Source organism: Lissotriton helveticus, chromosome 8 (genome assembly GCF_964261635.1).
Source record: "Lissotriton helveticus chromosome 8, aLisHel1.1, whole genome shotgun sequence".
In the NCBI taxonomy this organism is placed as follows: domain Eukaryota; kingdom Metazoa; phylum Chordata; class Amphibia; order Caudata; family Salamandridae; genus Lissotriton; species Lissotriton helveticus.
In genome coordinates this window covers 852,860,492-852,877,430 of record NC_136069.1, presented here as the reverse complement: position 1 = coordinate 852,877,430, position 16,939 = coordinate 852,860,492, and positions in this window count along the sequence as shown.

The following is a 16,939-nucleotide window of genomic DNA, read 5'->3' as shown; positions in this document are numbered from 1 at the left end:
TTCCTTCGCGTCAAACCCTCCAAGTAAGTCCCAAGCTTTCACCTTTCCTCTCTATCCCTCCGAAGGTGGGGGGGAGACTCAGCCTTTTTTCAAAAAAATGGGAAGAAATAACTCAGACCCCTGGGTCCTTTCCACAGTAACAGGCTTTATGATAGACTTCACTCAAACTCCTATTCAAACCTCTCTACCAAGAGATATTCCTATTTCATTAGAAAAAGAGAAAATAGTCGAGGAAGAGATCCACTCTATGCTGGAGAAAGGAGCAATAATAGAAGTCCCCTTAGATTCTTTAACCTTCGTAAGCTCTTTGTTCCTTGTAGAGAAAAAAGGAAAAGGTTGGAGACCAGTTATAAATTTGAAGGGTCTCAACAAATTTCTGGTCTACAGGCACTTCAAAATGGAAGGAATACATCTCCTAAGAGACCTCCTTCAAAGAGAAGACTGGTTAGTAAAACTAGACTTGAAGGATGCCTACTTCACTATCCCGATGGTGGAAATACATCAACCTTACCTACAATTTCTCTTGAAAAATCATCTTTATCAGTTCAAGGCTCTCCCCTTCGGACTTTCCTCCGCCCCTTGGTGCTTTACCAAGGTAATGAGAGCAGTAGCCTCTTTCCTAAGAGAACGAGGAATTCGACTTATCATTTACCTCGACGACATTTTGATATTGTCTCAAGATTTGCCTCAAATTCTTATAGACCTGGAAACGACTATGAATCTGTTAGAAAGTCTAGGCTTCATTGTCAACAAAGAGAAGTCTATTCTAACCCCCTCCAAATCTCTAGAGTTTTTGGGTTTCACACTAAACACTTCCAAGTGTCTTCTCCTTCTACCTCCTTCAAAAATCTCAAAGATCAAGAAAGAGATTCGTCATGTCCTAAGACAGGAGGACATCCCCTTAAGGGAACTGGCGAGACTTCTAGGTCTCCTTTCTTCCTCCATCCAAGCGATTTTCCCCGGCCCTCTGAATTACCGAGCTTTACAGAGGATAAAAGGAAGGGCGTTGAGATCCGGTCTCTGGTACGAAGACCGAATCACCTTAGATATAGAGGCCAAAGTAGAACTGAACTGGTGGTTAGAGAACCTAGAAGCTTGGAATGGGAAAGCAATTTTCGGTTCAGAACCGGATTTTGTCCTAGAATCAGACGCTTCCCTTCATGGTTGGGGTGCTTGTTTCCTAGACCAGAACACGGGTGGTGTCTGGTCTCAGGAGGAGTCATCTCACCACATCAATTTCCTAGAACTTACTGCCGGCCTATACGCCCTTATGAGTTTCAAACACTCGATTCAAGGCAGATCGGTTGTTCTGAAAATGGACAATGTTTCAGCAGTGGCCTACGTCAATCGCTTGGGAGGTACCAAGTCTGCCGACCTTTCGAACTTAGCGAAGAAACTTTGGATGTTCTGTTTAGAACACAAAATTGCTCTCAGAGCAGAATATTACCCAGGGAAGTCGAACATTTCTGCCGACTGGAATTCCAGATTCCTTTTGGACTACAGCGATTGGAAATTGAACGTCGCTGTCTTCGACTCATTAAATTCCTATTGGGGTCCATTCGAGATAGACCTATTTGCGAGCCATCTCACTTTTCAATTAGAACGTTACTTCAGCTGGATGCCGGATCCCGGCGCACAGGCAGTGAACGCTTTTCTCCAACCCTGGTCAGGGATCAATGCTTATGCCTTTCCCCCATTTGCAATGATCCAGAGAGTCCTGCAGAAGGTGAGGCAGGACAGATGCTCTCTAACACTAATACCTCCTTTCTGGCCATCACAGGCGTGGTTCCCTACTGTTCTCGAACTGACCTTCGAAATTCCATTTCTCATTCCTTCCCTGAAAGATCTCCTTACGGACGTAAACAGGGATCCTCACCTAATGACCCTATCAGGGAGTTTGAACCTTCTTGCCTGGAGAGTGTCAGGAGATCTAACGAAGTCTCAGGACTTTCGTCATCAGCTTCTACTCTCCTCAGAGAGTCATGGGCACCAGGAACTCACTACAGATACAACAATATCTGGAAATGCTGGTTTCGTTGGTGCTTGGAGAGGGACTTGGATCCCACTCAAGCACCTATTGTTGATATAGTGAATTTCCTCGCTGAACTCTTCGACAAAGGACTGAGTTATAGATCAATAAACTGTTATAGATCGGCGATCTCTGCTGGTCATGTCCTTGTTAATGGCAAGTCTATTGGTAAAAATGTTATCGTTTGTAGGGTAATGAAGAGCATTCGCATTAAAAGACCCCAGAGACCAAAATATGACTCTCTCTGGGATGGGAATTTAATTCTAGATCTTTTTGAACAGAAAATTTCTTTCTTTTAAACTCGCAACTCTTCTTTGCCTTATCTCATGCCGTAGAGTTTCAGATGTTAAAGCTCTAGAGATCTCTAATAGATCTTATAACTTATTTGGAGTTAAATTTGAAATCTATAGGAGAACAAAGACCATGTCTGATTCAATTTTTTATCCCCGTTTTGATCCTTCTCCAAAGCTTTGTGTTGTTGAATGTATGAAAGCTTATGATAGGACGATGTCTAACCTTCGTCCTCTTAATGAGAATCAGCTTCTCATTTCCTTTGTTAAACCTCATAAGGCTGTCTCTTCCACCTCGATTGCCAGATGGGTTAAATCTGCCATGTCCCTAGCTGGTATTGATATTTCAAAATTTCAGGCTCATTCCGTTAGAGGTGCCATGGCAAGTAAGTCCCTTTGGTCCGGAGGTAAGTTGGAGGACATCCTTAAAGCTGCCGACTGGTCTAATGCTAATACCTTTGCTAGGCATTATTGTAAGCCTATTGATCACATGTCTAATGTAGTTTTACAAGGCTACCAACATGCATAATGTAGCCTCCGTTCTTGTAATGAAATTGCGATTCTCCTATTAACATGCCTAGAGAATCTAGATTTCATTAAAGACACGGAGGCTCACATTATCCCACCCATCCCTTTCCCTGTTTGGTTGTGGTTATATATCTTATATTCTGAGTATGACTTGAATATGATATGATGTATTTTATATTTACATTAGAATGTTATTTAAATGTTATTTATCACTATTCAATTCTTTTCAGGATTTGTTTATGATTACTCCCTTTTTCCTAGGATACAATTTTCATTGTCTCCTTTCTTTCAGGTAATCCTTCCACTTAATACTTTGGATGTTTCATCACCAAGAGACCGTCCGGTGGACTTCTTCGTTTATCCTCCACTTCGAATTTTCAGAAAACTACTACATCTTCCTTCTTCGCCTGATTTAAAAGAGGCTGATGGTTGCTATGTTTTGTCTATTACTTCTTCTCAATGTTCTTATTGGAACCTTTATATTGTGATGCGACTGGCTTGGATCTGCAATTAAAAGTCATTGCATAATGTGAGCCTCCGTGTCTTTAATGAAATCTAGATTCTCTAGGCATGTTAATAGGAGAATCGCAATTCCTAGCTATACACGCACATTCATTAATTCACCAATAGTTACTCATACATGCAGTCACTCATCAGAACAGCACTATTATATGTACTCATACACCTATGCAAACACTCATACACCGTCACTCATCCACAGAGTTATTGACACGCCTAGCTAGACATGTAAAGAATCAATAACACTGCCATTTACTCACCTATGCAGTTATACATTCACTATCTATCCTATTCATAAAGATACTAACATATACTTACTCTCTTATACAATCACTGACATAAGCACACACTCCTTTATACTGCCACTCTCACAATTACTCACTCTCACATATAGTCATTTATATACTCATTTCATTTCACTTCATTATGTCTTTATTTCTATTAAAATAATCATAAAAGCCAGAACAGATAGTGTTGGGTAAAAAGTACTTGGAATAAAAACACAGAGCCATATATAACAATCAAAAACAGTATGGCTAAAAACAATAATTAGTGCAAAATATATAACATATAAAATGGCTCAACAGCCGAAGACCACTGTGAAAACCATAAAAGTACAATGATGCAATATAAAACCAAATAATCATCACCACTGTGGGTTCATTACAGTGCCGCACTGAAATAGCATCTAAATAGATATAACTAGACTTGGGTTTTTCTTAGTTTTTTTGAAGCGTATAAGCCAGGCCCAACTCCAAAATGTTGCCATAGCTACAACTATAGGTTCCTTATTGGATGTCCGCAGAACCCTAAACGCCTCCATAGCAGATCTAGTACCCAGGTTCATACAGATGGGTTTCAGCCATTTGCTCCTAGGTAACTTGTAGGCCGGATACGCAAACAGAAAATGGGATATGGATTCCATCTGGGCTGGACAAGCAGGACAATGATCTGACCCGTGCAAATGCCATTTACATGTAAAGGAGTTGATTGGGAGCGAGCCAACCCTAAACTGGGGGTATAGTTTCCTATCCACCGGTCTTAGGATGGTATCCCAATATGCTTCAAGGACAAAGTCCTGTTTTTGCATCAAAAAGTCCCTGGACAGGGTGGACTTAGTAGTGGAAGAAAAATAGTTGCTCTTGACCATATCCCAATATGCAGTATTAAACTCCATTTTGGGCGGAAATTGATTTTCTTCGGGATGCTCCCATAAGCCACTCATCCCCATCCCGCGGAGCGTGTTTTTTACATTCTGTAGCCATTTGAGCTTCCCCGTAGAACCAACTCCCCTAAAATCCATAAGGGATTTGGCATATTGGGAGAGGGTGACCCGGAGTCGTCTCCAAAACGCTATTGGTCTGTATCTGGCTAGATCCTCAATGCGATGATATCCCAAATCCATAAAAAGGGGCAATAAAGGAGAAGATTGCGGAAGGCTTGTGATAGCTCTGACAAATTTATTCTGGGCTTGTACCAAGGAGGAGATGTTCTCAAAACCCCATAATTCCGAACCATATAAAATCGAGGTAATAACCTTGGTGTTGTATATCTTAGGAACCGGGGCTACGGGCTTGGTGAACCAGAGCTTATGTTCTTTTACAAGAGCTCCTGCCCACTGTGAATGTTTCAAAGCTAAAAGGTAATGTGGGGCTTCCAGTTAAGTTTCCTACTTAAGGTAATCCCCAGGTATGCAAACGCAATTGTCTGTTCTAAAAGGACACCGTTCATGAACACAGTACTTTTAATGGTCTTATGATTATGAAAGACCATGAACTTTGTCTTGTCCACATTTACCACCAGCTCATGATCGTGACAAAACACCTCAAACCTGGATAATGCAGCCTGCAGACCCTTCCGTGTCTTAAAAAGGGTCAAGGTGTCGTCCGCAAACATGAGCAGTGGTATCCCAACCCCCCCCAGACTAGGGGCATCTGTGTAACATGTGGAGTAGTAGTAAACCACCTTGTAATTAAACAGGGAAAACAACGTGGGCGACCAGGAGGCATCCTTAGCGCACCCCCTTTAGGACTGGGAATCTATCGGTAACCTCACCCTTTGAGTCCCCCGAACCTGTGCGTAATTCGAAGTGTGCAGTTTGATTAACAAGGCTAGTAGCTCCTGGAGCATCCATACATCCAAAAGGACACTCCACATTTTGTTGCGTGGAACCAGGTCAAATGCAGACTTAAGGTCGATAAAAGCTGAGTAAAGGGAAGCTCCTTCTATAATAACTACTTTCCTGTAAATCATAACAAACCTAAAAACCTGGTCAGTAACCTGGTGCTAGTAAAGGGACGGAAGCCGGCCTGCAACCGTGACAAGATCTCATTCTCCTCAATCCACACTTGGATTCTACTGAGGACGAATCTGGCAATTATTTTCTGCATTGAATCAATGAGGCTGATCGGCCTGTAGTCGCCAGGTAACAAGCGATCGTCTTTTTTGTGTATCGGTAATATAATAGCCATTCCATTTCCAGGCTTTATTTCGATCATTGCAGACCATAAAAGCAACAAATAAAAAACATATAATACATTGAATTTGTTTAAACATCATAGGATACAACCAATATAGGTTAGTTATACAATCTCGATAACAAGATAAAAATTATTGAAATTTAAAAGCATTAAAACAGTCAATTCATATTTGATAGGTTTAAAGCAATGTAAAACGGAGGAAGTATATTTAGGCTACAGCCGAGAAATTTAAAAACTTGCGATGCCTTGACCACATGGAGTTAAGGAAACGGGAGGCAGCAAAATCAATTGGGGGTTGTGTTCCAGTTCGCATAACTCTAAGAGCCTCCTGTATCTGTCTGAACCCCATCTTCCTGCATACTGGTATGAGCCAGGACCTTTTGATTGCAATATATCCTGGACAGAAGAAACAATATGTATAAGGGTCTCTTCCTGGTTCTCACAAGCAGGACAGCCGGGAGGGAAGGCTTTGGTCCATTTGCTGGTAAAAGCGTGGACTGGAAGGCAGCCCCATCTAAAATGGGAATAGAGTTTCCTTGCCAAGAGTGGATAGACATCATCAAGGAAGGTCTCAAATAAATATTGATCTTTGAAGTTAAAAAAGTCAGAGGTTAAGCAACCATGTTTAGCATTCTCGTAGAGTTCACCCAATCTAAAAAGTCTGTAGGATTTAGCAAGTTCGAGGCGTGAGATGGCCCGGGACGCTTCCTCCGGGTGGGTCCATAGTTTTGGCCAGCCTAGTCTAAAGCACAGGTCTTTTATGTGTGCCAACCAGGGTATTTTGCCCACCCATGGAAGCCCCAGGATCACCTTGAGTTCTAACTGGTAAGCTAGTAGTTCGGGTGTTGCCCATAGTCTGTGCCAGAAAGCCAAAGGTCGCATCTCAATTTCCTCATTTATGGGTCTGAGGCCAAGGGCCATACATAAGGGGATGAGAGGGGTACTTGGCGGTAGGCCCAAGATTTGCCTCATGAACTTGTTCTCTGTTCTGACCAGTGCATCTACAGGGAGGTGTCCCCAAAGTTCAGCCCCATACATAATTGCACTCCTGATTTGAACTTTATAAATCTCTGTTAGCGGGCTGAGTTGTTTAGTGGTTAAGTTCCTATATAATTTTGCTAGGCCCCGGTCATCTGTGCTAGTCTCAGGCCTGCCTTTTCTTGATGTGGGCCCCACCCAAAGATTTCCGTCAACATGACACTCAGGGAATGAAAGACTGCCACCCTCTCCAACTGGGTGCCATTTAGGGTGGGGTTGGGACAAGAGGTTTTGCTAGCATTAAACACCAAATACTTGGTTTTTGCCGTATTAATCTCTAGCCCCCTGTCTTTGCAAAATATAAAAAAGGTATCAAGGGTCCTTTGGATGCCCATGGGTGATTTAGAAAGCAACAAGGTGTCATTTGCAAACATCATTGCTGGCACCTTGTCACGGGCAAACTTTGGGGCATCATCGTTGGCAATTTGATTCAATTGTTCGACCAGAGCATTTATATAAAGACCAAACAGTGTGGGGGCCAAAACACACCCCTGTCTAACACCCCTATTCACTTGGAAGCGCGAAGTAAGTTCCCCGTGTTTCCCATATATAACTTGTGCAAAGTTTCTGGTGTGCAGTCGCTTGATCAGAGTTAGAAGATAAGGTGGAATGCCCAGTTCCTCCAGAACTAGCCAAAGTTTGTGGCGAGGTACCAGGTTGAACGCTGATCTAAGATCAACAAAGATCAGATAGAGACTCCCAGCCTCTATCGTCACTGTCTTCCAATAATAATTGGAGCCTTAGGATTTGGTCTATGGTGGAGATGTTTTTTCGGAAGCCTGCCTGATATACGCTGAGCATCTCACGCTGTTCCATCCAGGACTGGAGATGATCTAAAATGATCCTGGTGAACAGCTTTTGCTAGAAGAGGGGATCCTTTTTTGTAAATTGGAAAAGTTTTCGGCCCCTAGCCAGGTTTCCAGGATTTCCATACCGCTTAGTATGGCATTAAATATTACACATAAATATGTGCCCCAGACATTGGGTTCTTCCCGATATAGGTCCCCGGGGATCTTGTCCAGTCCAGGGGCCTTTCCAAGAGGCAGCTTCCCAATAGCATCCAGGACTTCGGTCATAGAGAAAACCAAGTCTCGTCTTCAGGGGAGATCTCTACACCAGTTGGCTGGGAGCCCTCTAAGGGATCTATAATATCCTGAAAAGAGTACAATGATTGGAAATGAAGTTTCCATGCTTCTGCAGATATATTTGGCTTGATGGGTGAACTCCCAGAGGAACTCGCAGTTCTAACCAGGGACCAAAACTCCCTCATATCTCTATTGATGAGTGCCTATTTGATTGCATCCCATCTTTCGGAGTCACACTCATCTTTGGCAGACTTTATACTATTCCTATAAAGAACCCTCCTGTTTTTTATCAAGGATCTATCTTTGGTTTTTATGGCATCAATAAGTGCACTCTTTTCCATACAGCAAGTGTTCTTATACTAGGTGGATTTCGGAGGCCTATTTCCCTTGGTGTGCATAAGGGGATTAAAAATATTGGTTAGACAGGTGGTGAAGTCTGAGTGTATGGTCTTAATTTGGGTGATGGTGTTGGGAATGCCAAGGGTTTGTACTGCCGTCTCCATCGCCAACAAGGGAGGGATAATTAGGGAATAAAGTGCAGCTACCTTGTCCAGTGACTTCCTCAAATTATCACATCTGATTCTCCTTCTATTATTGTCTAGGGACCGACTGGAGTCAGAAGAGGGGCCGGTAATAGGGGAACCATGTAGTTCCCGGAGCTGGCGTTCACGCACCAAAGCATTATGGTTGCGTCGTGTCTTGGCAAGACAGCAAAATCAATCACCCAATACCAGATGCTTGCCTCCACTAGAATGTAGTCAAGTAGGTATGATTGGCCCGGTCGATTAAAGGTGAATTTGCCTGGTTGGTCTGATTTGGTGCGCCCATTACAAGCCCTCAATGCATGGGTTAGTGTTACCTCATTTATCTGTAAAACCACAGGTGTCCAAGCTCTGACTGGAGGAATAAGTGGGGAAGGAATTGACCAAAGAGAGTCCTCTACTTAAAGGTAAGAGTCAGAAGGAGTGGTTAGTGGTGCGAATTGGCAGTTGAAGTTACTGCCTATCACCATCCTGGTATTTGGAGGAACCAATTCAATGAGCGAGGAAAGCAGGCCCAATGTCTTGGATTCGTGGGCCAAGGGGACCGGGCAGGAATATATATTGATACATGCAATCTTGATTAGAGCACTAAAAGTGAGAATGGTACACTGGATATCATCCGAGGAGGTGACCATCAGCTCAACAGTTCAGTACAGATGAGTTGCAACCCACGTGGCTAGCCCTCCTGATGGTCTACCTCTGCCTCTCATAGTAGCTAACACATCAAATACTGAAAAGCCCTTCATGGTGGTATCATCTCTGGCTAAAGTCTCCCGGAACATGCACACGTCATAATTTTGTACAAATTGTGTCCAGGCAGGGTTATGCAGTATGTTTTTAATTCCGGCGGTGTTCCAAGACAACACCCTCAGTGGGAGACCTTGACTTGCAATGGTGGCTTGCTCGATGGGACCTACAATGTTTGTGTCTAAGATGGAGTCCTGCTCAACCAAAGTGTAGGGAGTTTCCACTTGTTGGTGACCCTAGGTACAGTTTTACGGTCGGTGGTGTAGGGGATTCGATTGTTTGATGGAGGTGAAAGTACATCAACGAGGCCTCGTGCACCCAGTTGGGGTTCTTGCTGGGATGGCTTTGTTGTATGATGAATCGCACCAAGAAAATCTCTGGACAATGGCCCACTAGTGTTCGATTTGACCTCTCTGTAGGGCTCCCCTGGTCCCAGTTTAGAAGAGTTATCAAATAAGTTTGAAAGCCAATCCACTACTTCAAGTGCCCCATACCTATTATCTACTGTAACACTATACTGAATTCGAAGGGGTTGGCCAGATGTAGAGAGGGGATGAAGCCAGTGGGTTGGAACTCTTGTACCTGGGGTCCATGATGGTATATATTTACTGGCATAAAAAAAGTCCAGTGTGTGTAATTGTAACCCTGTGGGTGGTGCATGGAAGCTGGGAAACTGAAGAGCCAAATATTGGACTGTCCGGGGATTGCTAAAGTTGATGACTATGCAATTGCCCTTGATTTTCTTATGATTCTTATCAACCCAACTCACTCTTCGGACTAGTAATACCTCACCCGCCCTATCATAGGGGAATTGGCCGTGTCTAGTGAGCCAAAAGAGGCACTTGTTTCTTAGTTCCAACTGTGTCTCTTCCCATCCTGGTTTTGTTTCGGGTACACTAGTCAAAACTATAACATAAGGGAGTGAGGCTGGTGGTAGATTAATTGTTGGCAAGGCCAGAGAGTCCAAACCAGTACCCTCACAAGGTGGCAGTACGGGCGCTGTCCTCTCTGCCATCTCGACGGTGTGAGCGGGTGCATCTCTGGATGGGCCTCCCTGGTTCAGGGCAGACTGGGAGCTTGCAATACAGTTATTGGTGTTGATATTGGTATTACGAGCCCCGATTTTATCAGCATTCGAATGGGGAGGACATAGTGAGCTAAGAAGGGATACACCTCTGAGTGCAAGTGTTTGCTCTGCACTATCCGTCTGTGTGCTGCTACTGCCAGTGAATTAGCCAGAGGATTATTTAGTGGGAATTGGGCAGATATCTGGTCACTTGCTCGATTCTCTAGATGGAGCACTAGCTCTTCTTTAACAATAGTTCTCATCTGTGCCTTTAATTCTACTATCAGACTCCTTACCCATAAGGGGCAGTTAGAGTTTTTATAGGAGTTGGTAGGTGGTTCTGCTATTCATCCCATTCTAACTTGATCGGTGTCACTAGTGCATGTTTCTGGGCTGGGTTTCTTAGTTGGACCTTTCCCTTTCCCCGTTTTCTGTCTCACAACTTTTGGTACTGCAGTATTTGTACAGCCTTTCCGAGTTTTTGTTTTTACTGGGGAAGTTTGTGGAGGAGATAGCATGGACCTACTGTGGGCAGATGAGGAAATGAATGCACTAGGAGCTAGTTCTAAACTAGTTTGTACTGAGAGGGGTGTTTCTGTGGGTTTGGGAAATAGATCAGGAGTCAAAGAAAGACGCGTTTCTGTTAGCTGGCTTTCTGTCGACACTATCCCAATGGCTCTCCGGAGCATCTTGTCGATAGAACTTTGGGGAAGTGGGGCCGGAATTAATACCAAAAGATTTTGTTTGGATTCACAGACATGTTTCCCCATGTCTGGTAGAAGAAAGAGGGATAGGTAAAGTCCAATACAAACCTAATCCCTGCAGAGAATGTGATGAAACCAACTCACAATTTGGGCAACAAAGGGGAGAACAAACAAGGGGCAGTAAAAGCAGAGTAGTGAAGGAACAAGGCCTTAGCCCAAATAGGTCAAAACTACAACGTTTGCGATACACTTACCAGCAGGGGGTGCGTGTAAACATAGACCAATATATACAGACTAAAAAATGCACAAGCCCAATAAGTCAAAGGCGCAACGTGCATACAGTTAGCAGCAAGAAAAGCATGTAAACATAAACCAGGGTGTACAGGCTACTAGGACTAAAACTACACTAGCCCAAATAGGTCAAAAGTGCAACGTGCGTATTAGCAACAAAAAAGGCTTGTAAACATAGACCATAGTACCGAGGCTGCTAGAACAAGAAAGACCTTGGGCCAGAAGGCAACAATATTAATTGCCTGGGGTACGTTTAACAACAAGAGATGCGTATATGGGTTTACAGTCATTACAATGTCCCTGTTTATGTGTAAAACAAGTCCCTGGGTGCTTGCTCAGGCCACGCTGTGTTAAAGAATAACTCCAGTCAATATTGGCAAATGCGAGGGAAAAAATACAAAAAACAAAAAGAAGGAGGACAATAAAAACGGAACACAACGTACCTCTCAGCCATCACTGATGGAGCATGGGGTATTGGCCACCTATAAACGTAAGAGGGGTGGCCCTGCCCTGCCTCTTCCTGGTGATGACGGGCAAGGACGGGCCGCACTTTGGCCACCGCCCATGCGCGTCCTGCGCCGTGGTGGTGGAGGCAGCGCTATAAGCGCAATGGCCACGCCTCCCTTCACCGGCGGCACCTGGTGTGGAGCAGGAAACGTTGGGACATGTAGTCCTTTGTGGCTCAGTGCAGCGCTAAGTGTGGCAGGAAGCGCTGTCTCAGCAGCAAGGTCCGCAGGTGGTCCAGTCCCCTTGCTCAGCTCGGCAAGAAAAGTAAATTATCTCCGAGCCCCTGGTCACAAGGGCAGCAATAGCAATACATAGATTAATGGTCCCGTGCCTTGGTGGTGGAGGCAGCGCTATAAGGGCAATGGTCACGCCTCCCTTTTACCGGCGGCACCTGGTGTGGAGCAGGGAACGTTGGGACATGTAGTCCTTTGTGGCTCAGTGCAGCGCTTAGTGTGGCAGGAAGCGCTATCTCAGCAGCGAGGTCCGCAGGTGCTCCTGTCCCCCTGCTCAGCTCAGCAAGAAAAGTAGATTAGCTCCGAGCCGCTGGTCACAAGGGCAGCAACAGCTCCAGTCCCCGTATAATAGCTCCAGACCAAGTATCAGGAATGGACGCACCACTAGCTATGGCATTGGCTATAAAAAGTGATGTATTTCACCCAGTTCTCTTTGTCATGCTGAAACAAATCAGCTGGTATGCAGTCCGGACCAGGGGCCCTCCCTTTCGGTATCAATAAGAGGACCATCCCGACCTCCAAACTGTCAAACGATAAGATAGGGGACGTGAGACCTGGTAAGGCGTGGGTAACAATGTTATTTAAAATTGAAAATTGTGCTTCGAAGTACGCAACCCACAATTCAGGTGCTACATGGTTGACCGGTATGTGTGGTATTCCATTACTACTTTTGCAAAGGTCAGTTTAGGACTTCCCTATTCCGTTGGAGGATAAGTGCACTTTTCTTTGGAACCACCTGACTCTTTATATCATTCAAATGTGAGATTTCAAATCTGTTTGAATGAGGAATCGTAAAACAAAACATCTTATTCATTGTATCATTTTATTTTTTCTTCCTTTCTTCAGTGTTGTAGTCACATTGTTTTCATCTTATCTTATATATTTTCTTTACAGAAACCCAATGAATTTCGGGTCACAATGGTGGACCCTTCTTCAGGGGTCTAAAAATGAAGCGAATTAAAGAAACAATCAGTCCTCTGAAATTCATATAACTCTATTCAAATTACATATGGTTTATAGGTGCATTTCTGTGTCAATAAAGTTTATACAAAAAAAACGGGATTGTTTGAAAAACATTTCAAATAAGTACTTTAGTGCCTATTCTCTTATGTCGGTGATAGTCTTAATACATGCAAATAACAATAGGTTGACAATTGTGTGTACAACAAATAACATTCAAAGGTATGCAACACTGTGGAAACTGTGTACACTGTCACAACGTCATTAAAGGAAAAAAAATTCCACATCCAACAAAAGGTCACAACATCAAACTGAAACATAACAGTACCCACATTTCACGGGCACCGTGACTAGGTGCAACGGATACAGTAGCACAAAAAGAAAATTTAGTTAAGTTACCAATAAAAGACTGCGCAGAGAATCTACCTTTGAATTTGTATTCCATTACTACCCCACTTAACTATAATAATAAATTTCTTTATTCGGTTTTTGTCATTATAAAACCATAAAAGCAACAGTATAAAATTTACAGTATTAATAATGTCTCATACAAAACAGATTTTTAGAGATTCCTTCGATGCCTGATAATACATTTTAAAAAGTTCAATATATGGTAACAGGTGCGCTCCGAATCTAACATTTGTAGGAAAATCATGGCCGGACGGCATTGTCTGAAACCCCAGGCTCTTAGTAATGGATATAGCCAGATTTTTCTGTGAGGGTGATGATATTTACAGAATAAAATCGTATGCAAGCATGATTGTGCTGAAATCTCGTCGCAGGGGCACAAAGTCAATTTTGGTTCCCAAGTGTTCATTTGCGGAAAAGCTACTAATCTGTGGAACAGGTTGAGCCTGAGTCTAGTCAAAAGCATTCTTTCGTATGAGTTAATTTCCAGTGCAAGATAGGGCTGGATGTGCGGTGTAATCTGTACCATGTTTGCGTGTTGTACAGATTGTTTGTTTGAAAGCAATGTGAATCTGAGCGACTCCAGGTGACTCATTGCTTTCTGTTTCAGCTCTTTCTTGCTCATCTCATTCAGTGAATGTGGGCTGGAATAGAACCTTTCTAGATCCATGTCCGTAAAGAATCGTCTAACATAGGTAAGCCATGCTATCCTGTGCGCATTATCCAGGGCCATTGAATCCTCCAGGATGGCCTTGGTCAGCATGTTCTTATCGGAAAGCCATATGCGCCTCCAGAGTAGCAATGGCTGGACTTTTATTAGGTCCTCGATGTAAGGAATTCCTAGTTCCATATGGCATGCATATGTCGATGAGCACTTGGGGGCAGATAAAAGGAATCTCAAAAAAGAATTCTCAGCTACTTGAAGGGATCCGGCATCAGCATGTCCCCACACGCCAGCCCCATATAGGGCAATGGCTAGGCTTTTTGCAGAGTAGATTTGTAGCATCTCCACTGGCGATCTCCTTCCAAGTCTTTGTGAGAAACTGATCAGAGCCGTATTTGCTCTCCTAAAAAGGTGTCTCCTTGACTCGATAGCTGCTTTCCAATTTAACTTTTCGTCGATCATTATGCCCAGATAGGGATACTGTGGAGTTCTCTCAATGTTTTGTTTGTTTAGTGTTATATTCTTAGTTCCTTTTCTCCCTCCGCCAGCCACCATTACAAAGGTTTTTTTTACATTAATGTGCAGATCTAGTGAGCACATAAAGTCAGCGTATTTGTTTAGGGATTTCTGAAGTTCTATAGGGGTGCGCGCCAGGATCACTGCGTCATCCGCGTAGAGCAATGCCGGGATCATGCGTTGTTTTAGTCTCGGGAGGTCCTGCCCCCCTCTCAGCATTTTCTCCTCTAGCCCTTTTGTATATAGGGAAAAGAGGAAGGGGGCTAGAACACACCCCTGCCTAACTCCTCGCTCTACCTTGAATGATGCAGTGAGCTCTCCCTTTGTCCCGTAGCGCACTTGCGCAGAAGCGTCAGAATATAATTCCCTTAAAAAGTCCAATAGTGGGGGATCTACCCCCATGTTACGCAGGAGGGTCCACAGCTTTGAATGAGAGACGCAGTCGAAAGCGGAGGACAAGTCCACATATACCATGTACATAGTCCCCTGCTTTGCGTGAATGTACTTGGACACGATTAGACTTAAATTGAGGGCCTGTTCTACGGTTCCAAACCCTTCTCTGAAACCGAATTGAAGGTCCGACAATATCTTGTTGTCTTCAGCCCATTCTTGTAGTTGCTCCAAGATTACTCTGCCAACTACTTTTCCTAAGGAATCTAAAAGGGAGATCGGTCGGTAACATTTGACATCTTGGCGATCCCCCTTTTTAAAAATGGGTACCATAATGGAGTTAGACCAAGACTCCATTAGGCCCAGTCTCGCTGTAGCAGTGCATACTCTGGTAAGTATTGGTGCCCAGAGATCTAAGTACTGTTTAAAAAGGTCGACCGGGACCCCGTCTGGCCCTTGGGCCTTGCCCCCCTTACTTAAGTTCAGAGCTTTCAGGACCTCAGAGATGTCGAATTGCAGGTTTATTGGGAAATTGGTAGGGGGATGAGGATAGGTTGTTTCTTCATTTGGAGATGTTATTTTGAAGATGTGGGAAAAATGGCTTACCCAGGTTTCCTCGTCTATTGCTACATCAATCTGAGGTCTATTAGTGTCAGAAAGAAAAGGGGTTTTCACAATCCGCCAGAAAGACTCACTGTTTTTTGTGAGTGTGCTTTTATGTAGATCATTCCATAGTGATTGTTTCAATTCCTGTTTTCTTTGTTTCCTGGCCTTTTTATACTGCTGTCTTAGATGTTTAATCAGTTGCTTATCTCTTGTTGGTTGTCTGAGGGCCTCTTTTAGTTTATTTAATGACGAGGTGCAATCATGGTTAAACCAGCCTGGATTTATTAAGTTATTTGGCTTATTTTCTCTTGTCAGCATTAGTTTGATTTTATCCAAAATAATCCTAAAGTTTGCAAGAACGGTGTTATCGTCGGAGTCCAGATCTAAGCATTTCATTATATAAGGGTATAGAGTCTTGATTATGGTGCTGCTTAGCTGAATTGGATCTATTTTACCCCATTTCACCGTATAGCCATTTGCCTTACCCACCTCCAGTTGATTTTGGGAAAGGCTATGTGCAATTATGGATATCTTTGTTGGGTGGTTTAAGAGGACCAGATCCACTCTAAGGGCTGAGTGGTCACTTAGATTATTTGCCATTAGGATCAAATCTGCGGTAAGCTGTCTCAGTCCATCCGTTGCGAGAACATAGTCGACTGTGGTCTCGTGTCCCCTCCCTAGATAGGTGGGGCAAAAAGTATTGTCATCCGAGTTTTGCTTATTTATTATTGTTAGTTCCAGGTCTATAAGAAGGTTGTTCATCGCCTCCCCTTTTCCATCATGGGTGAAATGAGCAAGAGGATTGTCCTGTTCATCCACCATCCCACAGTTGTGGTTGTTCAAATGCGGGCAGGGATGTATGTTGAAGTCTCCTCCCCATAGTACATGGACGGTGACTTTCTTCCTATATAGTTCAATATATCTAGTAATTTTTTCCTGGATTATCGCAAGGATTTTGATGAACTTGTCCTCTTCTAGATTGTTATAGAGGTTTACTAGGATGACAGTGGTTTCTTTGGCAACTGATATAGAAAATAGTTGGTAGTTTGGTGAGTCCTCACTTTTAAGTAGTTTCAGATTAGGGATTGTATTCGCTATATAAGTGATCAAGCCCCCCTTTGGTCTGCCTGCAATACCGGGGAGGGCTGGGGAGAAAAAAGTTTTATAGCCTGCAATATGTAGCTCTTTTGTGGCCCATGTTTCCTGGAGGCATATTATTTTGCCATTCTCTAACATTTTGGCTGCCGAACCGTCTTCTATTTTTGGGCGGAGTCCCGCTATGTTCCAGAAAATGACCGATAATGTACAAAAGCTGTTCTCTTGGCCTTTGGTCATT